Raw genomic sequence first — 23,560 nt, 5'->3', positions numbered from 1 at the left:
GCAGCATCCTTTTTCTGGCTAATGGCAAAGCTGTGTTTCTGTTTCTCTTATCGGATAAGGGCACAGGGCCAGGACATGGATACAGTTCTCTCACATCCAGTGCTCCAGCCCCCATGCCCTCTGCTCCTAACAGTATGATTTTTCCCTCTATGGCATCTTAGCAAATGTGTTTGCATAGTTCAACAGTCATTCAGTACACTCACAGATGAAGGTGATAATTGATGCGGCTATATTATTGAAAACTAACAATTAATTACAGAGGTGTCACATGGTTCTCCTCTGATGCGTGTTGTCTACACAAAGGTTGGAATTCAATAGCAGAGATTCAAAATGGCAGTCACACGAAGCTGTAGCATTTCTTGTGGGTAAAAATGCTTGCAATCAAGATGTTAGGCTGTGGGCGAATGACATGGAAAGATGTCAGGCCATTCTTGAAATCATATAAAATTGACTGGAAAATTGGAAGTAGGGTCGTCTGAATATCCTTTTTTCTGGATAATTTATGGACGTAGGATAAAGTGGGGAGATAACTGTGGATATATGTATCATTGTTAACACATTATTCTCCAAATTGGATCTGAACTGCTGGAGAGGGGCTGGGGAGATGGCTCATGGGGAAAGTGTCACACAAGCTTAAGGACCAAAATTTCAATCCCTGCTACGCATATAAAAAGCTAATTCTGGCAGCAGGTACCTGCAACGTCCTTGCTGAGGTAGAGACAAACAGACCCTAGGGATTTGCTGGCTGGCTAGTTCATCTAAGTGGTGACGCAGAGGTTCGGTAAGAAACTCTGTCTCATAAAATGAGGTAGAGAACTAATTGAAGAAGATATCCTGATACAGCCTGCGGTCTACACATGCATGTGAGCATACACATACACACGCACACAGGCACAGGCACAGGTACACATATGCGCACACAAATACAAGATGCTGAGGAACACTTGTTTAATGACTATAGATTTGAACATGGTAATTTTTACAATAAATAGAGATGCAAGATAGACCCTGTATGGAAATTCTCACCTTGCTAATACCTAAGCAATTTGGCAGAAGGACAAACCAATTTAAGCAAATATTGAGTACGAAGATGATTTATTCGGGGACTGCTATGCACCCAAGCATCCCTGTGCTATTATATTACACACCAACACCACAAAGCACTTGTAGTCAATCTCATTTTATAGATGAGTAAACAGAGGCCCAGTGGGGTTAAATGAAAGAGCTAATAAGCGGTAAAGGTGAGGATCACACAGGTCGATGGGAAACTCCAAGCCAGTGTGCTCAAGTATTCTGCCACATCAAACCCTTCTCCGGAAGCAGACAGCGATCTGACTCATCAAATCTAAAACATGACTATGCTGATGGCGCAATAGTAATATTTAATGCCTTTAAATTTTATCTCTCTAAAGGGGGGGAAACCATTCATATGCATCTGATTGCTTTTGCCCCCTTTTTGCATTTGTTTTGTGTGTGGAAGTTTATAGCCATGTATTGATTTTCTTCATTATCTGAGTCTTATGCACCTAATGATCCTTATTAGTATGCTTGGTGACCTTTAAAATTTTTGCAGTAAGAATGCACCCTAAAGAGTTCACCCCAGTAGCCTTTGCCTGGTAAAATCCCTTCAGTGGCCAAACTCGCACGTGGCAGTGCTGTTTTTGCAATTACCGCTGGACTGACAGCTTCTCTGAGGTATTTGAATGATGCAACCTGTTCAAGTTTAATGCTATCTGTTATGAACTTGCTGCCTGCTGTTAATAGCTGGGAGGCATTGATTTTGTTTTCTCCTCTCTTATCTCAAGCCCATACATTTTGCTTGCGTTATTGACTGTTCTGATCATTTCATGCACCATCTCTTTAGAGGATGTATAAATCAATGTCAGCCATGAAACTTAAGTTGTTTATTAGGTGGCCATGTGGGTTTACACCTTCGAGGAAATCATCTAATGTGGTTGGTGTCAGGTGTTGCGAACAATTGTTGACCAGGTTTGATGAAAGAGGACAGCCTTGGATCGTGTCACTGCTGGAGTAGGAAAGTTCATTCAATTATTTATTTGGGTCACATGTTCTACTTGACTGGCTGCACTTTTTAATGATGTTAATTAACTTCCTCAGGGTGTTAAATTAGTTTAGGACTGCTGTGATTATAGCATGACATAAATGGGGCTCTCTGTGCTAGGAGATGCGTTGGAGTTTTGCACACCAGAAGGGTATTTTGTACTGGATTAGTGCAAATGAAACGGTATTGCTTACATTTGAGCAGAACTCGATGGGAGACCCATCCAGACTTCAGATCAATTTCACACCTAAATCACAAAATCAAAAAACAAGTGCAGGAACTTGAAAGCCTGTCCATCATTTCGTACAATTACAGAGCTCTTTCTACACTATCCAAAGAGCATCAAATTGCACCTCTAATCCAATAAAACATGTTTTCCATAATTAAGGCAATTATGAAATATGCCCTGCAAAATTCGTTCTTGAGGGTCAGATCCAATATACTTCTTGTGCATAAAGAAATTCTTGAATTAATTTAGACCATATTTTCTCCACTTTTATGTGGTGTTTGTGTGTATGTACATGTGTGTGCAGTTACATACAGGTATGTGCGTGTATGTACATGTGATGCCGGAGGTTGCTGTTGGGTGTCATCCTTAGCGCTCTCCATATTATGTTTTGAGACAAGGTCTATTATTGAACCTGGAGCTTGATAATTTGGGTAGGCTGCCTGGTTAGTGATCTTCTGAAGATCTGTCTTCCCCCACTTCCTCCAGTGCTAGAATTACAGATGTACTCATACACATCATTTTTTATTTTTTTAAACCTAGATAGTGGAGATCCTAATTCAGGTCTACATGTGTGCATGGCAAGCCCTTTACTGATCAAGTTGTCTTTCCAGCCCTCTGTTCTACAATGTTTATAGTGCCTTTGAGACATTGCACTTGTGCAGAGTTTGCAGAGCATGCTTCAAAGATGGACATCTTGGTGTAGGATTGTGCAGGGCCCTAGTACTCATGGTAAATTTCTGGAAGAATGCGTGTATCTGATAATATTCAGTGGCTGGTTCTTCTCACATGTGGTGGAAGATTTATTTGGACAGGTCATTCTCAGCGAGTGGTTCCTTGGATTTACCTATGACCTCAAAAATCTGTTTGGAAGACAAAATTTAAATTCAGAAGAAAAACGGCAATCAAAGAATCTTAAAGAATTTGTCATGAGCACTTTTTCATTCAATTTCATAAAATATAAGTTCAAGGAAATACTGTATTTTAAATTATACTTTTGTGGGAAGAGATGTCTTATAGGAGAATTTAATTGTTTTCCCAAATAAATGTCCATCCTGCTCAACAGAATGTGTCTTGAAATATGGCACATTCAGAGAAAAGGATTTCAAAATATGATAGTTCTAGACTAGAGTGGGCCATGAGTCCAACAATAAATCATTAAAAGAGCATAAGAGAGAAGCCATGAGGAGATGAGAGACGTATATTGCTGGAAAGTCCATACAGGTTGCTAGGAGAGAAAAGCCATCAATTATTTTCTCAGGAATTTGCTTTTCATGTTCCACTACCAGTCTGCCAGCCAAGATGGGCCCACGGGTGTAATAGTGGCAAGACTATTACGGGTGGAACCCACTGCTTTATGATAGGATTTAAGGCCTGCTTCTTCATCATCGGCATATGCTTATTATTGTAATCTAATCAAAAGCTGGGGAGGTCATGGTACTTCGTCAAAGGATGGGGAGGAGCCCTGAGAAATGCTGTCTTCTGGACTTGATGTGGCCATTATACTCATGAGCTGAGACCTGCTGTGGTTAACTGCAGAAGACTTACATAAAGTTGAGCCTGTCAATGTGCTAGCATGGATGGGGAAGGCTCATGAAGACTCAATCTTAGCTGAGAAACTACTGGCAGTTAATGGCTGTCTGGGGAGAGTAAGTTCATTTATTTTCAGTGTTGTAGCCACTCGTAAGAGGCCCACAATCCAATAAGTAACCTTACCTCCATGCTCATGAAAACAAGCTCAATTAGATAGACTCATTAGAGTATAAAAATATAAAGCACATGAATTAGGAAGGCAACTTGTAGAGAACAAGAGGAGACAGAAAGAGAGAGAGAGAGAGAGAGAGAGAGAGAGAGAGCTAGAGGAGAGTAAGAACGCAATGTAGGCGGTGATTGTATTCAAAATACATTCTATGCATATGGAAACGTTAAAGAATAAATTAAAAGCTTTAGTATATCTTCATTTTACAGAGAAATTTTATGACATTTTGGTGCATGTGTATGATGCAGTTTGATGATATTCAGCCTTCTGTCTCCCTTTGTTGTCTCCACCACCCCTTTCTCTTTCTCTATCTCTGATAGTCCCCACTTTACCTCAATGTTCTTTCCGTACCGCCTAGATTCCATACAAAAGGACATAAGTAATACTTGCCCTCAACAAGACTGGCCTATTTCATGTGACATGATGATGTCCAGTTTTACACACCAGGAAACAAAGAGATAGAAGAAACAGAAATGGGAGTTACATAGTCTCAGGTCAAGAAACACAATGTCTCAGCAGCCACCAAAAGCTAGGAGGCAAACATAGAGTGGATCTTCCTTCAGAGTTCTTTCTGGGAAGAGAGAACCAACCCACAAACACTTCATCTTTGGATTTCTACCCTTTTGAGCTATGAGAGAATAAATTTTTATTAAGTCACCAAGTGTGTAATAACTGGTTTTGGTTTCCTTAGGAAACTTCCATTGGGTAGTGTTTAATTTAGATGCCTGCTGTGCCAGAGGTTGCCCACTGAAACCATTGCTTTCCCTTCTGCTGCTGAGACTATCCTGCTTCCAGGACCAGCATATACATCCCCTTACTCTGCATGATTCCTTTATCTTTCTGGTCTTTAGGCATCCTTAGCATGTGTAAGTCCGCTCATGAGCCTGTGATGAAATGCCTCAGACTGATTAATTTATAAACAACAGATTTATTTCTCACAGTGCCTAGTGAAGGGTGATCCCTGTTGCCAGGATGGCACAATTTTCTGGTACCTTCTGGAGGAGGTAAATGCAGTGTACTTATTTGTCAACAGAAGGAAAAAAAAGACAAAAGGGGCTGAACTCAGTCCCTTGAGATTTTACTAATCTGGGTCCATGAGGGCAAATTTCTCATGGTCAAATAACTTCCCAAAGGCCTTTCTCATAAAACCTTGGAGCTCACCATTCAGCACGAACTTTGAAGGACACATATATTAAATCATAGCATCCCATTGTATTAAAATATCTAGTATTCTGCTGCTCATATCTGCCTTGTATGATGCTGCAAATGTTGATTTTCTCTACTTTTCTGTGATATTAGAAAGGTGTACATCATTTATGATCACATGATATTAGCCAATAATTTAAAATTGCTATTTGACTTTTGACAATCATCGTGTTGCCACACACTTTACAGTTCTTACCATTTTGTCAGAGGATATGCTTCATTATTGAAATATTTGCATTGAGAACCTATCGAAGTGAGTAGCTTCCTTCATGTTTTGAAAAGAATTGCATAATTTCCACCTGTGTTTTAAGCCCCTGAACTGATAACAATCCTGTCTCTCTATCATAGGAGGTGGGTTTCATTTGTCATTCCTCACGGCAGCTACCTCCAAGGCCAAGGTCAACCAGAAGACCATCCAGCAGCGCCTGGAGAAGGGTCAGCCTATCTGTTATATCATGGAGTAGCCCACCAAGGCCCGAGTGAAGAAACGCACATCATGCTAGTCTGCACTAGACAGAATCTTATTTATTGAGATGCCGTTGCAGATGCCAGCAGTCTCTCAGAGGCAGTGGAATCCTCCCTGTATTTTAAAGTGGAGGTGTCATGGTGTTTGGAACCATGTCTTGCTCAGCTTTAAATCTGCTCCGCAGCTCAGCAAGCACAGGCGTTCCTTTACAGTCAGCTTTCCAAATATGTTAAATCAAATTGCATGCTATCCTTTGCCATGAGAAAAATTCTGTTTTGTTTCACAATTTGGATACGAAATTGTGTATGCAGAAGAAATTGAAGCCATGGGAGAAGTCATTTCTACAAAGCCAAATTTCAGTGATTCTAACAGCCAGTGCTGGGAGAGCTGCTTATGCTACAGTATGCTTCTGAATGAAAATATGTTGTTTAGTGGATACTTCCAGGTTCAAATGCTTTCCTGGGGAATATAATGTTGAGCCAAACTTGCAGTAGGGGATACTTATTTCATTGTGTTCTTCAGTATGCATTTGGCTTCACTTTTAGCAGGGTTTGTTATTTAAGAATAAGATTAAAATACACTTTCATAATAAAACGTGACTCTAAAACTATTAGGAATTTAAAAGCACATGACACATGTCGATCTGTCTTTCCATCATTCTGCTTAGATGCTCACACAAGACGACGTGTCAAAAAGTACTTTTGGCATGGCTGTGTACAACACATGTTAATTCTGAAATCTGAAGGGCTGTCATCATCTCACGAGCGTCAAATTCAGGTAATCAGGCAACATTTAATCTCGGCCCAGGTGATCTTGTTTGCCCCATATTTTGGCTCATGCATGCTTCTCGGATTTAGATCACTTGATTTGATCTCTGTGCTTAGGTAATCTTGCCACTCCTATCACTTTGATATTATACTTTAGTGGGGAGAAGAATGGGAGAGTGGTGGTGGCTTTAGTGGCGATTAGATTGGACAGTTGGATCAATCCTTAGCTAGTGGGATGGCTGTCGTGAACCCAGTTCAGCCACAGTTCTGTCGTCTGTTAGTGTGACGAATTTTACGGACATCCCAGCATTGCCATGAGAGTACAGTTGAGTCAAATAACATCTGAAATATGCTAAGCTCAGGCTTGGGTACAAAGCACTTAGCAAATAAACGTTAAGCATGATTTTTGTTGTAGATGATCAAGACTGAAATCACCCAAGTTTATTTTATTTTATTTTATTTATTGAAGATTTCTGCCTCCTCCCTGCCACCGCCTCCCATTTCCCTCCCCCTCCCCCGATCAAGTCCCTCTCCCTCATCAGCTCAAAGAGCAATCAGGGTTCCCTGACCTGTGGGAAGTCCAAGGACCACCCACCTCCATCTAGGTCTAGTAAGGAATCACCCAAGTTTAAATCATTTAACAGGTATCTATTGCTTGATATCTTAGAATATAGTGCAGGTAGGTCATAGCAACTTCCTATTTGGGAAGGTCTCTACATAGCAAAGTCATGGCTTAGGGTTGTCTTAGAATAGTCTGAACCATGCCACAGGCACATATTATAACTTACGTCATCCAAAGTCCAACTTGGTATTTCTTGGTTAAATATGACATACTATCCATATCTTTAACTTCTTCTCCTCCTCAGTTTTAGTTAAAATGGTGGTAAAGGAGTATCCATGGACAAACCATGTTGGGGGAAGATGTTTGTTTTTTCCTGGCCGCTCTGACTTAAAATAATCACTTAGAAACTATATTATTTGCAATAATGTTTGGCCAATAGCTTAAGCATATTTCTATCTAGCTCCTATATCCTAAACTAACCCATCTCTATTAATCTGTGCATCACCACAAGGTTGTGGCCTACTGGCAAGGTTTCAGCAGTCTCTGGTAGAGGCATCTGTCTCCAGCGGGCAGCTATAGGCTTCTCTCTGATTCTACCTACTCTCTCTTTACATCTCTGTTTGGATTTCCCACCTGGCTTTACTCCGTTAAGCCACTGGCCAAAAGAAGCTTTATTAATTAACCAATAAAAGCAACATATACACAGAAGGACTTCCAACACTATTTCCCCTTTTCTGTTTAAATAAAAAGGAAGGTTTTATCTTTAACATAGTAAAATTACATATAACAAAACAGGTATCTAGCAAGAATTACAGTTACAATATTTATATCTACTTTATCTTTTATTATAACTGAGGAAAATTATAATTGTAACTATCTATTTTTCAACTCCATCAAAGACCAAGAAGGATCTGATATTACCTAAGCTAACAAGAAGTACATTGTAAGCAACTTCAAAAACTCTACAATTGACAGAGACATCTCGCTGCCTGGACAGTCACCCAAAATTCTTCTGTAATGTTGCAGGCACCCACTTTGGCCTGCTGGTCCATAGTATCTAGCAGACTTTCCCACAAAGCACGAAATTTCAAAGACAATTCCACCTATATTGGCAGTTTGTCAGTCACCTTTTTCTGTGTCCTTCAGAATGTCTGGCAGACTCTTTCATGAATCAGGAATCTCAAAGACTGTCTCACCTTCTTTAGGCAAGTTCAGCAGTCATTTTTCTGTGGGTCCTGCAAGTCCAGTCAAACTGTACGGGTAAGATCAGTTTCTTGCCCAAATGGCTAACTAACTCCATAAGAAGCCTCTTTGATGCCCATCTTTCTCTTGAAGTAATTGATGTTGCATGGAGCAGATGTGTCTCATTGTCATGAAAAGTCTAAGTTCTTAAAACATTTTACATGACATATTCTGTTAATCTTTGAGAGGCTTGAAGAATAACTATCCATCTGAAATATATCTCTGTACATCTAGAAAACTAATATGACTATTACAGCCTAACTATTATAGATGACTATCTATTAACTTATATTTCATAATTATACATTACATTTTAAAATGAGCTGTACAAACACAATACCTTGATCAAGAGCATACACACACATATATATGTATAAATTGATCATAAATTTGTATCAATAGACCAAGATCCATACCAATGCAAAGTATTCATATATATATATATATAGCATATCCCCCTTTAACTGTAAACTAACATTTATAAACAATCATCATTTAGGAAATTTGGGCATACTTCTCTCCAAACTGCTTTATGCTTTTTGTTGGGCAAAATAACTTTTAGGGGTATTTGCAGTGATCTTTTGGGAGATCTTGGTCCATTAATTCAAATTAGTCTGGAAGGAATCCACAGTTTCTCATCCTCTGTGGAAACAAAAGCAGAACCTCTTTTCCAAAGCAACAAATCCTTAGACCCAAAATTTGAAGTCAAGATATGTATATGTTGGTTTATCTTAGTAGCCCACACAATGAAATGCCTCTCTGTACTTAGCTCCATCACAGTCAAAAAATTGAAAGAAAACACAATACTATATATAAATGCCCCTGTGGGTGTGTTTTTAAACTTGGGCTTTGTCTGCCATCTCCTGTGCTCCTTGAATCATTGAAGACCAAGGCTATCTAGTTGGCAAAAGATTTCAGCAGAGAGATGGCGTTGGGCACTACAAATCATTCATAGTCTGGCTTTTACCTGCGCACTGACTTCTTGACTTAAAATAAAAAAAAAACCAGATCATCATTGCAAGTCACTTTAGATTTTATTAAAACATTTTAGTTTCATTGGTTAGAGACCAGCAACTAATTTCAAGAATGTAGAATGATGTCACTACAGCACCCACATTCAACCCATCCTTTATAGACAACCGAACACGGAAAAGGAGTCCAATTAAAGTTTCTTTGACTGTAAGACTGTAACATGAGGACCTGCTTGGTTTCTGTCCTCCCACCCTTTGACTCCTGCTATTTGCATGGTCACTGTGTGTTTGTGGGGGGAGGAGGGCGTAGACTTTCAGAATGTCTTTTCACGGGAAGTTTCTGAAGTGATATTATGAAACTGGTCTAGTTTCTGTCTGTCAATTCCAACTGCCTGCAGTGAAATTTCCAGGTAGTGAGTTTCACTCTGCAGGATACAAATTTCTTTTTCAGGTGATTTTTCTGCTTTTTTAGGCAGCTTTCAAAATCATATACAAAAATGTGTAAAGGATGGCTGCCTCCATCTGTATCCCCGGGGATTCCCCTTCGGCGTCTCTGTAGATAAGACAGACGACACCTCAGAACTAACAAAATCAATTTTCCATTAATAGCTGATAGTGTAGAGACTGTGAAGATTAAGAGACAGGGGACTACATTCAGTATTCAGAAAGGTTCTGTCATTGTCATGAGTCACTGGGGTCTTTTGTAACACGACTGACGTAAAAATATGCTCACCAGGAATTATTCATTGATGTCGAATTTAATGTCTGGTGCCTTATTGGTTCCCCCACATTTCCCACTGTGTGACAGTAGCCTTCCCTTTGGGAACTGACTTCTTGGGGCAAGCGGCAGCTCTGCTCTTGCCTGTGCTTCCCAAACTGTTGCTAAAGAGTAATTTTAATTTGACATGCCTAGAGAATCACCATAATTATATCATAAATATAAGAGATGAATTTAAATAAGGAAGTAAAATACAATCTTATACTGGTTAGGGAAATAAAAGTCTATACAGTAGATCTGTGTTCTTTGTAACATGTTTTTATATCAGTTCAGCTCTGTCTTAGCCTCCCAAGGCAAGCAAGATACATGCCTGTCTCTCTCGCCCTTTCATTCTCTCTGTCCCTGTATTTTCTCACAGCATCTTTCCCTAACATTGCTGATTCTTTCCCAGGCCAATTTTTGCTTGCCCTCTGTGTCAGTTTGAATGAGAATGGCTCCCACAAGTATATATATTTGAATATGGGATCCTCAGTGGGTGGAGCTGTTTGGGAAGGAATCAGAGGTGTGGCCTTGTTGGAGATGAGTCACTGGGGATGCCTTTGTCATGGTTTTTTTTTATGGCAACAGAAACCCCAATAATGAGCCCTCCATTACTTATTCCAAGTATATTAGTGACTTCTCTCATTGCTATGACCAAATATCTGCCAAAAAAAAAACATTTTAAGGGGAGATAGGCTTCATTTTTAGTTCATGGTTCAAGAGTACAGGCCATCATGGTGGAACAGACTCAGCGCTTACAACTATTCAGTTGGGATTATGGATTCAGAGGATTAGAGTCTATTATGATAGTACAGCAAAGGAACAACTGAGAGCTCACATCTTAACACTCAAGCAGAAGGCAGAAAGGGACAGAGAATGCATTGGGAGATAGATGAATCTTCTGCGGCACCAGAGCCCTTTGTTAGGTACTCTCTTACAACAATAGGGAAAGCAGCTAGGAGAAGTGATGCTTCAAATTCAAATCACAACACCAGGAAAATTAAGACCAGTGCACAAATAGTAAATTAAGCATAGACTGCCCCACCACCCTGAATTAACACCTATCAGCATTCTTTCTTATCTGCTGTTTTAAAGGAAATGGTGCATCGCTGATACCTTGGCCCTTTGAATACCCCTTCTCATTCTTCCCAGAGGAAAAGGCTCAGAAATTTTACCAGCCCAGGAACCACCCCCTCTAGGAAGATGCCCCTGGCTGATGAACTTTTGACTCTGAGATTTCAGCCTGCAAAGGATGATCTATCCATGTTGACACCCCCAAATGAATATTGAATGCAACCTTCATGGCTGGTGTCTCCCAGGAGGCCAGAAGCGAATTCATTTTTGTGTTCCTTGTGCTTGACTCAGGCCTGGACCCAGAGCCCAGTCCAATAAATATGTTACAGGAATAAGGAAGGGAATGGACTCTCAGACATGTTAATTTGATTTGTCTGACTTCTCCGTTTCTAGTTGTTTACTGTCATATTTGCTAAGTGGATGACGTCGGCTTCACCCCTATGGAGTGACAGTGTTGCTGTCCAGAAGTGTGTACTGAACTGAAGTGAGTACAGTTCCCAGAAGTGTGAACTGGCTGCTGTGCCAGCCTGAGCTGATTTCTGGGGAAGCTGCAGTAAACAGGAACTTCAGATGCTCACGGCATCGCCTTCTGCTCATGCACTAGCTTTCTCTTCCTTGACGAGGTGATGCCAGACAAATGGTGTAATAAATATGATGACATCCACAGGTCAGACTTCCAGCAGATTCTTGATGTGAGGGCTGTTAATTGGGGTGGGGAGCAAACCAGAAAATCTCCAACTCCAATTTTCTTTGTTTCTTTCTTTTTCTTTTTGGATTTCCTGTGAAAGTTTCATATTCCAAAAAGATCTGATTATAAGATCAGCTCTTATGGAAGGCTGATTCATGTTTCAGTATGAGTGCGGGGGAAGAGAGGTAGGCTGAGCGATTGATCTGCACAGTTCATTGCATTTGCAGGCGAGTTTGTCCCTTTGTGTCTTTGTATCGTTCTTGGTTTAGGGGAAAGAACTTTGTGGACCTTTTCAGTTACTTCTCCAGTTCATGCCTTTAGGATTTCGAGTGAGACAAGCAAGAGTAGCCTATGGGGGACTTTGCGTCTTCAGAGACCTCACTATCCCTTCGTCTCCTCTGGATGCAGACTATTTTTGAGCTATTTAGGGGTTGGTGAACATACAGTGGGTCCTAAGATGGTTTAGAATGGTCCATCAGTGTTGCTCCTTACCTCTGACTGCTGAGTGCCCAACTTTGGAGATCACCAAATAAAGGCTATTGAGAGACCTTACAGTGTCCTATTAAAACATCCGATGTGGAGAAAGCAAGTAGACTTTACCTCTAAATGAATTTTCTAGCCAGGAGCTGGCTGTGGTTATTCTCCCTAGATAGAAGGATCTCTAAATAGCATTTGCCCGCTCCTGATTCTTCCAGATTACCACGTCCGGTTGCTCTCAGACAGTCTTAGGGAAGAGGGAAAATAATGAGATACTTAAATTATGATAAAAGGAAAATAAGAATCTCTAATTAATTTTATTCATCTGAAGAGATCACAGGAAAGGAAATAAAGCACGATGGGGCAGCCAACGAGGCAAAAATCTCACAAATTCTTCAAATGCGAGGAAGATTCTGTGATAAGCCCTAACTTTCTGGTAAGCATTTTAATGGATTCTTTAATTAGCCTTTCTGGAAAGTTCACTGATGAGATGCTGGAATAATGATCCCCTGTGCTCTCAAGTGTCTGGGCATTAACTTGCAAGGTGGGTGAACATACCAATGCCTCTGTCCTGTGTCTGTGTGTGACTCAGTCAGGAAGAGGAGCAGATGGGCTGGTCCCTCTCTTAAATGACGAGGGCTGTGAGAGGCAACCTTCTCCCTGTCTTCGTCTTTACCTTCCATATTCTCAGTTTCCTCAAGACCCCAGCTTCAGAAAAGAGAATTTTGGGGTGGACCCTTTCCGGAACATCTTACTACTTCTGTGAATGTTTTAGCTCAACATTTCCAAGCATGCCTTAGCCTTGGAATGCATTCTGGGTTGGTGAATTAATTGTATTTTTCATTTTTAAATTAAATTTTATTTTATTATTTAGTGCATATTTATGTGCACACTCACGCCAGCATTTGTGTGTCATGGAGTGAGTATGTGGAGATCAGATTTTTGTGTTTAGGAGTGAGTATTTGGGAGTCAGTTTTCTCCTTCTGCCTTATTTTTGAGGCAGGGTCTCTTCTTGCTTCTTCTACTCTTGTTATCCCAGGCTAGCTGGCTCAGGAATTTCCTGGCAGTTTTCCTGTCTGGGTCCCACCTTGTTATAGGGGTGCTGGGATTGCAGATATATGCTGCCACATCCATTTTTTTTAATGTGTGAGTTCTTATTCTTGTAGTCACAATGCACTTTTACTCGCTGAGCCGGCTATATCCTAGTTCAAGGATTAGTTATATGTCGCCACCCTCTCAGAAGTGTCTTTTGGGGTATGTGCCTGCCCCCGACATATATGTGTCTACTTTGTAACTGGTATATTGATGTTTTGCTTTGTTTCTTGCAGCATGTTTTCCTACATGTCTCATGTTCAGGCTGGGTGAGGTAGGGGTAGGTTTAACAAGATGAGTGGTATGGCTCCTGGGTAGGTGAGTTTGCTTATAGACAAGCCTGAGACTTGGTTTTGAACCAAGCTAGTGGTACTCTGGCCTTGGGCTCAGATTTCACAGTCCTCGCATGGTTTGGTCCCAGCATGCTACTATATGCCAATGAGGGCACACACAGACTACTACATGCCAATGAGGATGCACACAGACTACTACATGCCAGTGAGGGTACACACAGCCTACTACATGCCAATGAGGGCACACACAGCCTACTACATGCCAATGAGGGCACACACAGACTACTACATGTCAGTGAGGGCGCACACAGCCTACCACATGCCAATGAGAGTGCACACAGACTACTACATGCCAGTGAGGGCACACACAGCCTACTACATGCCAATGAGGGTGCACACAGCCTACTACATGTCAGTGAGGGCACACACAGCCTACTAGATGCCAATGAGGGCACACACAGACTACTACATGCCAATGAGGGTGCACACAGCCTACTACATGCCAATGAGGGTGCACACAGCCTACTACATGCCAGTGAGGGCACACACAGCCTACTACATGCCAGTGAGGGTGCACACAGACTACTACATGCCAGTGAGGGCACACACAGCCTACTACATGCCAATGAGGGTGCACACAGCCTACTACATGTCAGTGAGGGTGCACACAGCCTACTACATGTTAGTGAGGGCACACACAGCCTACTACATGCCAATGAGGGTGCACACAGCCTACTACATGCCAGTGAGGGCACACACAGCCTACTACATGCCAGTGAGGGTGCACACAGACTACTACATGCCAGTGAGGGCACACACAGCCTACTACATGCCAATGAGGGTGCACACAGCCTACTACATGTCAGTGAGGGCACACACAGCCTACTAGATGCCAATGAGGGCACACACAGACTACTACATGCCAATGAGGGTGCACACAGCCTACTACATGCCAATGAGGGTGCACACAGCCTACTACATGTCAGTGAGGGCACACACAGCCTACTACATGCCAGTGAGGGTGCAAACAGCCTACTACATGCCAGTGAAGGCACACACAGCCTACTACATGCCAATGAGGGTACACACAGACTACTACATGTCAGTGAGGGTACACACAGCCTACTACATGCCAGTGAGGGTGCACACAGCCTACTACATGCCAATGAGGGTGCACACAGCCTACTACATGTCAGTGAGGGCACACACAGCCTACTACATGCCAGTGAGGGTGCACACAGACTACTACATGTCAGTGAGGGTGCACACAGCCTACTACATGCCAGTGAGGGTGCACACAGACTACTACATGCCAATGAGGGTGCACACAGCCTACTACATGCCAGTGAAGGCACACACAGCCTACTACATGCCAATGAGGGTGCACACAGCCTACTACATGCCAGTGAGGGTGCAAACAGCCTACTACATGCCAGTGAAGGCACACACAGACTACTACATGTCAGTGAGGGCGCACACAGACTACTACATGCCAGTGAGGGTGCACACAGCCTACTACATGCCAGTGAAGGCACACACAGACTACTACATGTCAGTGAGGGCGCACACAGACTACTACATGCCAGTGAGGGCGCACACAGACTACTACATGCCAGTGAGGGTGCACACAGCCTACTACATGTCAGTGAGGGCACACACAGACTACTACATGCCAGTGAGGGTGCACACAGACTACTACATGCCAGTGAGGGCACACACAGACTACTACATGCCAGTGAGGGTGCACACAGCCTACTACATGTCAGTGAGGGTGCACACAGACTACTACATGTTAGTGAGGGCGCACACAGCCTACTACATGCCAATGAGGGTGCACACAGCCTACTACATGTCAGTGAGGGCACACACAGCCTACTACATGCCAGTGAAGGCACACACAGCCTACTACATGCCAGTGAGGGTGCACACAGCCTACTACATGCCAATGAGGGTGCACACAGCCTACTACATGCCAATGAGGGTGCACACAGCCTACTACATGTCAGTGAGGGCGCACACAGACTACTACATGTCAGTGAGGGCACACACAGACTACTACATGTCAGTGAGGGCACACGCAGCCTACTACATGTCAGTGAGGGCGCACACAGACTACTACATGTCAGTGAGGGCGCACACAGACTACTACATATCAGTGAGGGTGCACACAGCCTTTTACCTTACATCCTTACATAACTACTTCTTGTGCCTCTGGCTGAAAGAAGCTAAACCTCAGATAATTTATTCAGCATAAATTATGGCTAACCTTAGTGGAATAATGCGCACTTTTGATCCTCTTTAGATACAGTGTCAAGGGGGAATAGTCCAAGTATAGAAGTTTCTTCCTACTTTTTTTTTATTTAAATCAAATTTTAAATCTTGAGGACATCTGTTATTCCTCAAGGACATTAAATCTACAAAAACCAATGCCTGAATCATACCCTTAAAAATAGAATCCATAGTTTGTTTTGTTAGTTACATTTTAAATGTCTAATTACTCTTATTTATTTAATAATTCATTGTTGTATAATTAAAGGCTTAAGCTGTGTAACATACTTAATGTTTCAAAATATGAACATTTTCACGTGCTGAATTGACAAAAATGGATTCTGAATATGCAAGAAAAGACTGTCTATGTGATTTTTATTCCATATTTGATGTATGTATGTATGTATATGTGCATGAATGTATGTGTGTATGTATGTGTACATGTTTGTATGTATGTGTGCATGTAAGTGCACACTACATGTGTAGAAGTCAGAGAACAGGCTTGCATATCAGTCCTTGCTTCCTCCCTTATTTGCCGCAGGGTCTTTTGCAGTTTCCTGCTGCGTACACCATGCTATCCGGCCCATCTACTTCCGGGGAGTACAGACGTGTGCTACCACCACCAGCTTTCCATGGGTTCTAGGGATCCAAACTCAGATCCTGATACTTGCCTGGCAAGGGCTCTATTTACAGAGCTGTCTTTTAAATGGAAAGCATGACCTTGTAACCCCGCAAAACTGATTCGAATTCGAACAGTACAAAAGAGCGTGTCCTTCCCTCTTGGTGACAGGTCCTCGTTCTGCTTCCATGGCCAAGCGCTCCTGCCCCATGCTTGGGAATCCTTTATGAAACGGCCCGTGCATGTTCAAGTTCTGTAACTTGGTCTTCCTTAACTTTAACATGACCCCTGGATGTCCTTATTGACACCACTTAGCAAACTTGTTTGTTTCATTTCACTCATCATTACAAACAAGTCATTCTGGAAGTCTTTTTAGGTAAAGCGCTGAGGTAGATGTATGTGGTCAGAAGGGACCTGACCTTTCATAGGTAGTGGAAAAATCATCCACCCCGCCCGCCCCCCACAAAGCACATGTGTAGCAAAATTAGGCTCCTGTAATTGCAGAGGGAGACACATAGAAACGTTGCACCATGAAATGTCAAAATAGCAGCAGCTGAGGCCAGGTGGCCAGGCTGCATGCCTCAGGTTCCCTTTGAAGCACATATACATTTAGTTCATCTAAACACTTTCCATGTATCATCTCTGTAAGCCGCAAAAACAAAGCCACAAAGCAGGTAACATTATCTTGTTAGAAGTCTTGTCTTGACATCAGTATTTGAAATCTGTCAAAAATAAATGAAAATGTGAGAATTGCAGAGGCGCTTGCCACAGCTCTACATGTATCCAAGAACAGTCCACATTGTTCACCCAGAATATTCTAGGAGTTGCATGAAGCCTACATAAATGCCATCGTTACGTGTTTCTGCATGGTTGAAATGAAAGGATGTAGATGCAGCAGACTTTAGTGTGATTTGAGGACACGAGAAGCAGGAATATTTTGTTTGTAGCTGCTTACTTAGGTCACAGTTCAGGCCCAGCACAGACATATGTTCTCTCTAGTGTTGCTCTCTTTAAAGATGATCAAGTATATTTGATGAAAAAGAGAAGAGCGTGATTAAATTCTAAGTCTATAAAAAGGATACACTTAGCCAATATTTTAAATTTTATTTTTATTTGTTCTGCATTGATATGTACCCATGTGTGAAGGGTAGGAGGACAGGAAATGTTTAATGGGAATTGTGTGTGTGTGTGTGTGTATGTGTACATGCATACATGCTACGGCACAAATGTAGAGGTATGGAGGACAATTTGGTGGTAGCTGGTTCTTGTTTTCTACTTTGTAGAGGCAGGGTTTCTCCCTTCCGTTGCTTTGTACTTCAGCGTGGACAGCCTTCACATTTCTAGGTGATTCTCCTACGCCCTCTTCCATCTCACCGTAGGATAGCTGGGATTACAAATGTGTACCCTTGAAGCTGGTTTTTGTAGATTCCGTGGGCTGGACTTAAGTCATCAGGCTTGCATGGCAAGTGCTTTTCCCTGCTAAGCCTTCTCACCATCCTTGATAATTAATAAGCTTATAAAATATTTGCCTCAAAAAATCACATTAACTTTGAGACTTAAGATCCAAGGCTTGTAAGTTGTAAGTTTTGCATCTCATTGCTGCTTCAGGTCTTTGTTCTTGTCATGGCTTGGAGGTGTGGGAGCTGTGACTGGAGCCTTAAATATTGGCCTCTTAACCTCATTGTGTCTCTGGGTGTCAACATTCTCCTCTGTAAAATACAATCTTGACAGTAGCTATGTCATAGGGTTCTTCTAAGAAATGAATGACTTCACCAGGTAAGGATCTCAAACAAGCACAAACTCCACTTCTCAAAATGAGTCTGAGAAATCAGAAGTTGTTACTGTCATGAAGCATATCACTACACACTGGGAAGTGTGTCGCAAGATCTGAGATGGTAATGTCTTTGTTGTCTAGGACGTCACAATCTAGGTGATGAATATAACACACATGTTAACATGATTGGGTTTTAGGCCCAGTCCACAGGAGGCTTTCATACCTGGTATTGTAAACCTGGTTCCCCTAGCAGGGAAGCTACTATTATGTTGCTAAACAGATGTGGTGTTTAGCTGCCTTCTAAGTCTTTGTGTTTATACCCATATTTGATTGCAAAACAGAAGCTTCTGCTTGTGGTAGGCAGTGGTTAATGCATGGATCCATAACTGGTCGTCAATCTGAAGATAAGTGACTATGACCCTTTAGTCCTAAATAGGACACCTGTATCTCCACCTCCAAGGCTCAGGGAACATGGAAGAGAGGGATGAAAGACTGGGAAAACTTGGGACGGGAAGGTTGCTGTGAAACCTCTCTCTTTGATTGGGGTGGGAAGGTGCTGTGGAATGCTGTTTTCTGGGTAGGGATGGGAAGGGATGCTGCCAAACGCTGTCTCCTGAATTGAGATGGGAAGGATGTGCAAAATGCTGTCTTCTGGACACAGCATGGCTCTTGGAGTCATGAGCTCACAGCAGCAGTGGCTACCTACATAAGACCTGCATATTATTGGCCCATCCATTTTCTGTCATGGGTGAGGGGAGAGGCTTACATCTCCCAACCCTTTCTCAAGGCATTCACCTGGGGAGGGAGGGCAATAACCTCCCACTCATGCTCATGCAGACAGCCTTAATTAAATGTAATGGGCCAAACAGAAAAAAAAGATATGATACTCATCCCTCGGGAAGAAGAGGGGAAGAGAATAAAAGGATAATGGGGGATGATAAGAGAACAGTATATATGGGTATGAAATTACAAAATAATAAGTGCATTTTACAAATAGAGAGTGGGGAAAACTGGGATTTTTGGAGGAAGTGTTATTTAACCTAAATAAAGAATATTCAGTTCTTCCACACTGGGGAAAGGGATCTAACTAAAAACAGCTCTTTGGGAATGGCCATGACTCATACGCGTTCTCCTGTACTGTTCTGTGTAAGGCAATGTGTCAGCTCCTGGTGGCAGTAGATATAAAAAAAGACCCGTATCCGTCTAGAGCTTATTATTGAGAGACAAAACTCACGAGGTTCTGTGTTCGAGATGGGTATTCAAGAAAAGGAAATGCTTATCTTATTTGATTTTATGGATTACTGTTTGCTGCTTAATGACGTAATGATTGGATATAGATATATGCCAACAATGACTATTTATATCTAAGTATGGCATACTTAGCGGATAACAACAGAAACTGCAGTTTTCAGAGATAATTTAAAAAGAAAAGAGCTCAAACTTAAACATGGTTTTAAGACCTGATGACTTTTGGTACCAGGAAAAAATTTTAATGTGAATGAATTTGTATGTGTATATGTGTGCGTACTTGCATGTGCATGTGTGCATTGGGGTCAGGGTCTCATTGGCCTGGAGCTCTCTGTGTATGTGGGCTAGTCATTCAGGGAGCCCCAGGAATCTGTTCCTCTCTGCTCCCCAGCTCAGGGGATTGTGACTGTTTGCCACCATGTTTGTCATTCTTTATGTGGGTTCTGAGGCTTGAACTCGGATCCTCCTGTGTGCATAGCAAGCCCTTTCCTAACTGAGCTAGCTACTCAGCCCCTTGTCTAGATGAACTTGACACCAATTGCCTAAATAACATTTGGAACCATGTCTTTTTTTGATATATTTTCTTTCTTCTATTTGATATTATTCACCCAAGAGGTACTATGAAGCCCCCATGAAGTAGACATTATGCTCAATGAGGTTCTTGACCCCAGGTTCTATTTGTTGGACTGTGCTAATAAAACTAAATGACCAAATAAGCAAATATTCAGAATGCTTATATTCTTAAACAAACCAGTTGTGTTCTCAAAGGTTGGTATGGAGCAAAGAGCAGGACAAGTGTTTGGTACAGAGTATGATGTGACCAGGGGTTTCAAGGGGGAAGCAGGAAATGGTTGAGACCCAATTACTCCCCTCCTCCACCCATCCTCTCTCTCACACACTTTTTTTTTTGAGGTAGGGGTTATTTGTGTAGCCCTGGCTGTTTTGGAACTCACTCTGTAGACCAGGCTGGCATCGGATTCGCAGAGATCTGCCTACCTCTGTCTCCTGAGTGCTGGGATTAAAGATGTGCACCATCACTCCCAGTAAATCTTAAGGGAAGAGAGAAGCTACCTCAGCTGCAGGCCAGGAGGGCAGGGGGTCTTCTTTGTAGACTTCTCCTACTGCCTTTGGAGTGCAGAGTGGCAAAGAAGATGAGGAACAATATAAGCTTGGCTGGATTTTACTTTGATGCTGTGGCCTAGGCTTTACACGCCTTAGGAACCAACTAGGGTGGTGGTTGCTGTGAGGGAAGGTTCATGTGTACACAACCTGAAGGAGTTCTTTAGTGAGGAAGCAGAACGTCCTCCCTAGGCGAAGGATGGAAATACAGTCTGGAAGACATCGCGTGTTCCTTCTGCTTCAGTGTGGTTTTCCAGTCAGGGAAGTAATTTGTTTTCATCGCGCATTGTGAGCTCACCTAATGAATAAGCCATTAACTGAGATGGTAAATGAAAGCAGAGCCATAGTCATGTTTTATGTGGAGACCTCATCACAGTCTTGGCATGACCAGCCATCTGTAACACTTTGGATACCCTGGGTGGTAGAACTTTCTGGAAAGGTGGCTTACTCAAAAGTTTCTGCTTGTTTATCTTCAAAATAAGAAAGACATCAAGCCTGGGCTTGCCCGTGACCTATTTTGTAATTCTGAGCTTACATCCAGGGGTCCTTTGGGAATTATGAATAATACGAGAGAAGCAGGAGGCTGAGAACATGAAACAATCCAGAAATAATGTTAAGTTTTCACTAAAGTCTAATTTGAGGTTTGCTTTGAAGATGAAAGTTGATAAAGGTTTGCAACACATGATTTTAAAAGCGCTTTGAAAGAACATGTCAAGGATGCCAGCCTTTTTATTTGTCTGATTACTATGCCTTTCATCGGCTACTTAGGAGGTAGGTAGATGGCACATGGACAAATAGAGGTGCCACATGGTAATTCTGCACTGGTCGTGACTTCTGTCCTGGCTCTGACTAGTTGGGCTGAGTTCATCTGTGACTGAAGTATTTCTAGAATATTTGGGAAATACACATCCAGTAGTCACAGTGTGTGATACCTTCCACATCCGTGCAGTGTTAATATACTGAGCTCGAAGATGGTTCTTGCCTACTTCCTGATGGCCAGTTTGGATTCTCAACCTTTGTAGGTACAAGAAAGAAATGAGAGAGAATGGGAGGGTATTCCAGCTGGGAGAAGGCCAGTAATCTTGTCTTACTACTGAAATCTGGTGAGTTTGTGAGCTCAGAGGGACCTGTGGCAGTTGGTGGGGCCCTCAGTGGGACATGTCCAATGAAGCTTCACAGGTCCCTTCCTTAGTATCTGAGATGTCATCAACAGCCAAGCTTTATTCCCTTCAAAAGAGGACCAACTTCTCAGGTTGGCCTGGGACACTGTTGGTTTGAACATACAAAGTCTGTGTACGGGGGAAAACAGAATGGTTGGTTATTCTTCATATTCCCAGAGCTCTGTGTTCTGTTTATGTGATGTTTCTCCTTTGGGGTTCTAGGTCTTTCTGGTACATATGTGGACATGTTGGTATATGTGCAGGCTCATGTGCCTGTGTGTACATGTGTATGCGGAGGCCAGAGGACAGCAGAAGACTGTGTTCTTCATGTGGTGTCAAGTTACAGTTTCGAGATGGGCTCTCGCAGTGGCCTGTCACTCACCAAGTTGGGCAGGCAAGAAAGTGTCTCAGGGACCTGCCTGCAGTTGGGATTACAAGTGCATGCCACGATGCCCATGCCACCATGCCTAGCATTACAAGGGCATGCTAAAATTGGTGGGCTCTGGGGATTGAGCTCAGTTCTTCATGCTTGCAACTGAGCCTTCTACCCAGCCCAAATTTGTTCCTCTTTATTGTATTTTTTTCTAGTCCCAGGCAAAGCAGATGCTTCCTAAATTTGCCCAACTGATTCTCCATCTTCGTCCTGGTCAGTTTGCCACCTATTGCATGGATTATATTATTGCATATCGACTTTCTCCTATAGTAACGTCTTACCCTTCAAGTCATGTGTAGGGCAGTGACTACAATGGGTAGTTTTGATCATCAATTTGACATAATTTAGAATCAGCTGGAAAAGGGGTCTCAGTGAGGAATTGCTAGGATAGATGGGACTGGGGCAAGCCTGCAAGGGATTTTACTAATGGGTTTAATTGAGGTGAGAAGACCAACCCCAAATGTGGTGGCACCATTTCCCAGGCTGCATGACAAAAAGAATGATTTGGGCATCAGCAGGCATGCATTCCTTGTTTCCTGATTCTTGACTCTGGGTGTGATGCCATCAACTGGTGTCCCTTGGCTGCCCTGAAATTGTGACCTGGATTTGTGGGCCGTATAAACCCTCTCTCCCTTAAGTTGCTTCTGTCCCAGCAGCGGAACCTGAAAGTAAGATAGTTATCATCTATTTTAAGTAGGCTTTAAGATTACCCACAGCAGACTAAAGACTACGACTTAATGCCGAATACCACAGGCTAGAACTCTGTCCATTTTTAAATGGGGAAATTTAAAAAGCTATATTTTTATTTTAAGCCAATACAGAAGGAAAAACATAAAGGACCGTGAACCGCTGTTGCTCTTCCAGTGCATACAACATTTCATCCTGAAAATTAAAATGCTTTCTTTCCAGCTCACCTTCAAAGTTCACACGCTATATAGTATCTTATATACCTAGTCCCACTAAGCAGAGCCTGTGCCCTTTGTTAAGGTAATGTGCCCAACAATAGTGTTTTTATATTTACTAAGAATGTAAGATATTTAAAAGCATGATAGCATTTCAGCAGCTACTGTTCCTCCTCCTCCTTCCATATTCTGAAAACACATTTGATGTTTAAACCATCCCCATTTCCTTATGGCTATGGATTTTCCAGAAGGCTCCAAGATAAGAGTTCTGCAGCAAAGAGTTTCATCTACCTACCAGATGGACAGTGGAAGGGGAGGCAGCCAAGATAGGGTGTGTTGACATAGCCACCCTCTGGGCACCTGTTTCTGTGCAAATACAAGAACTCGTGCAGATG

This window comes from Microtus pennsylvanicus, chromosome 1 (genome assembly GCF_037038515.1).
Source record: "Microtus pennsylvanicus isolate mMicPen1 chromosome 1, mMicPen1.hap1, whole genome shotgun sequence".
Taxonomy (NCBI): domain Eukaryota; kingdom Metazoa; phylum Chordata; class Mammalia; order Rodentia; family Cricetidae; genus Microtus; species Microtus pennsylvanicus.
Note: the sequence above shows the minus strand (reverse complement) of the source record.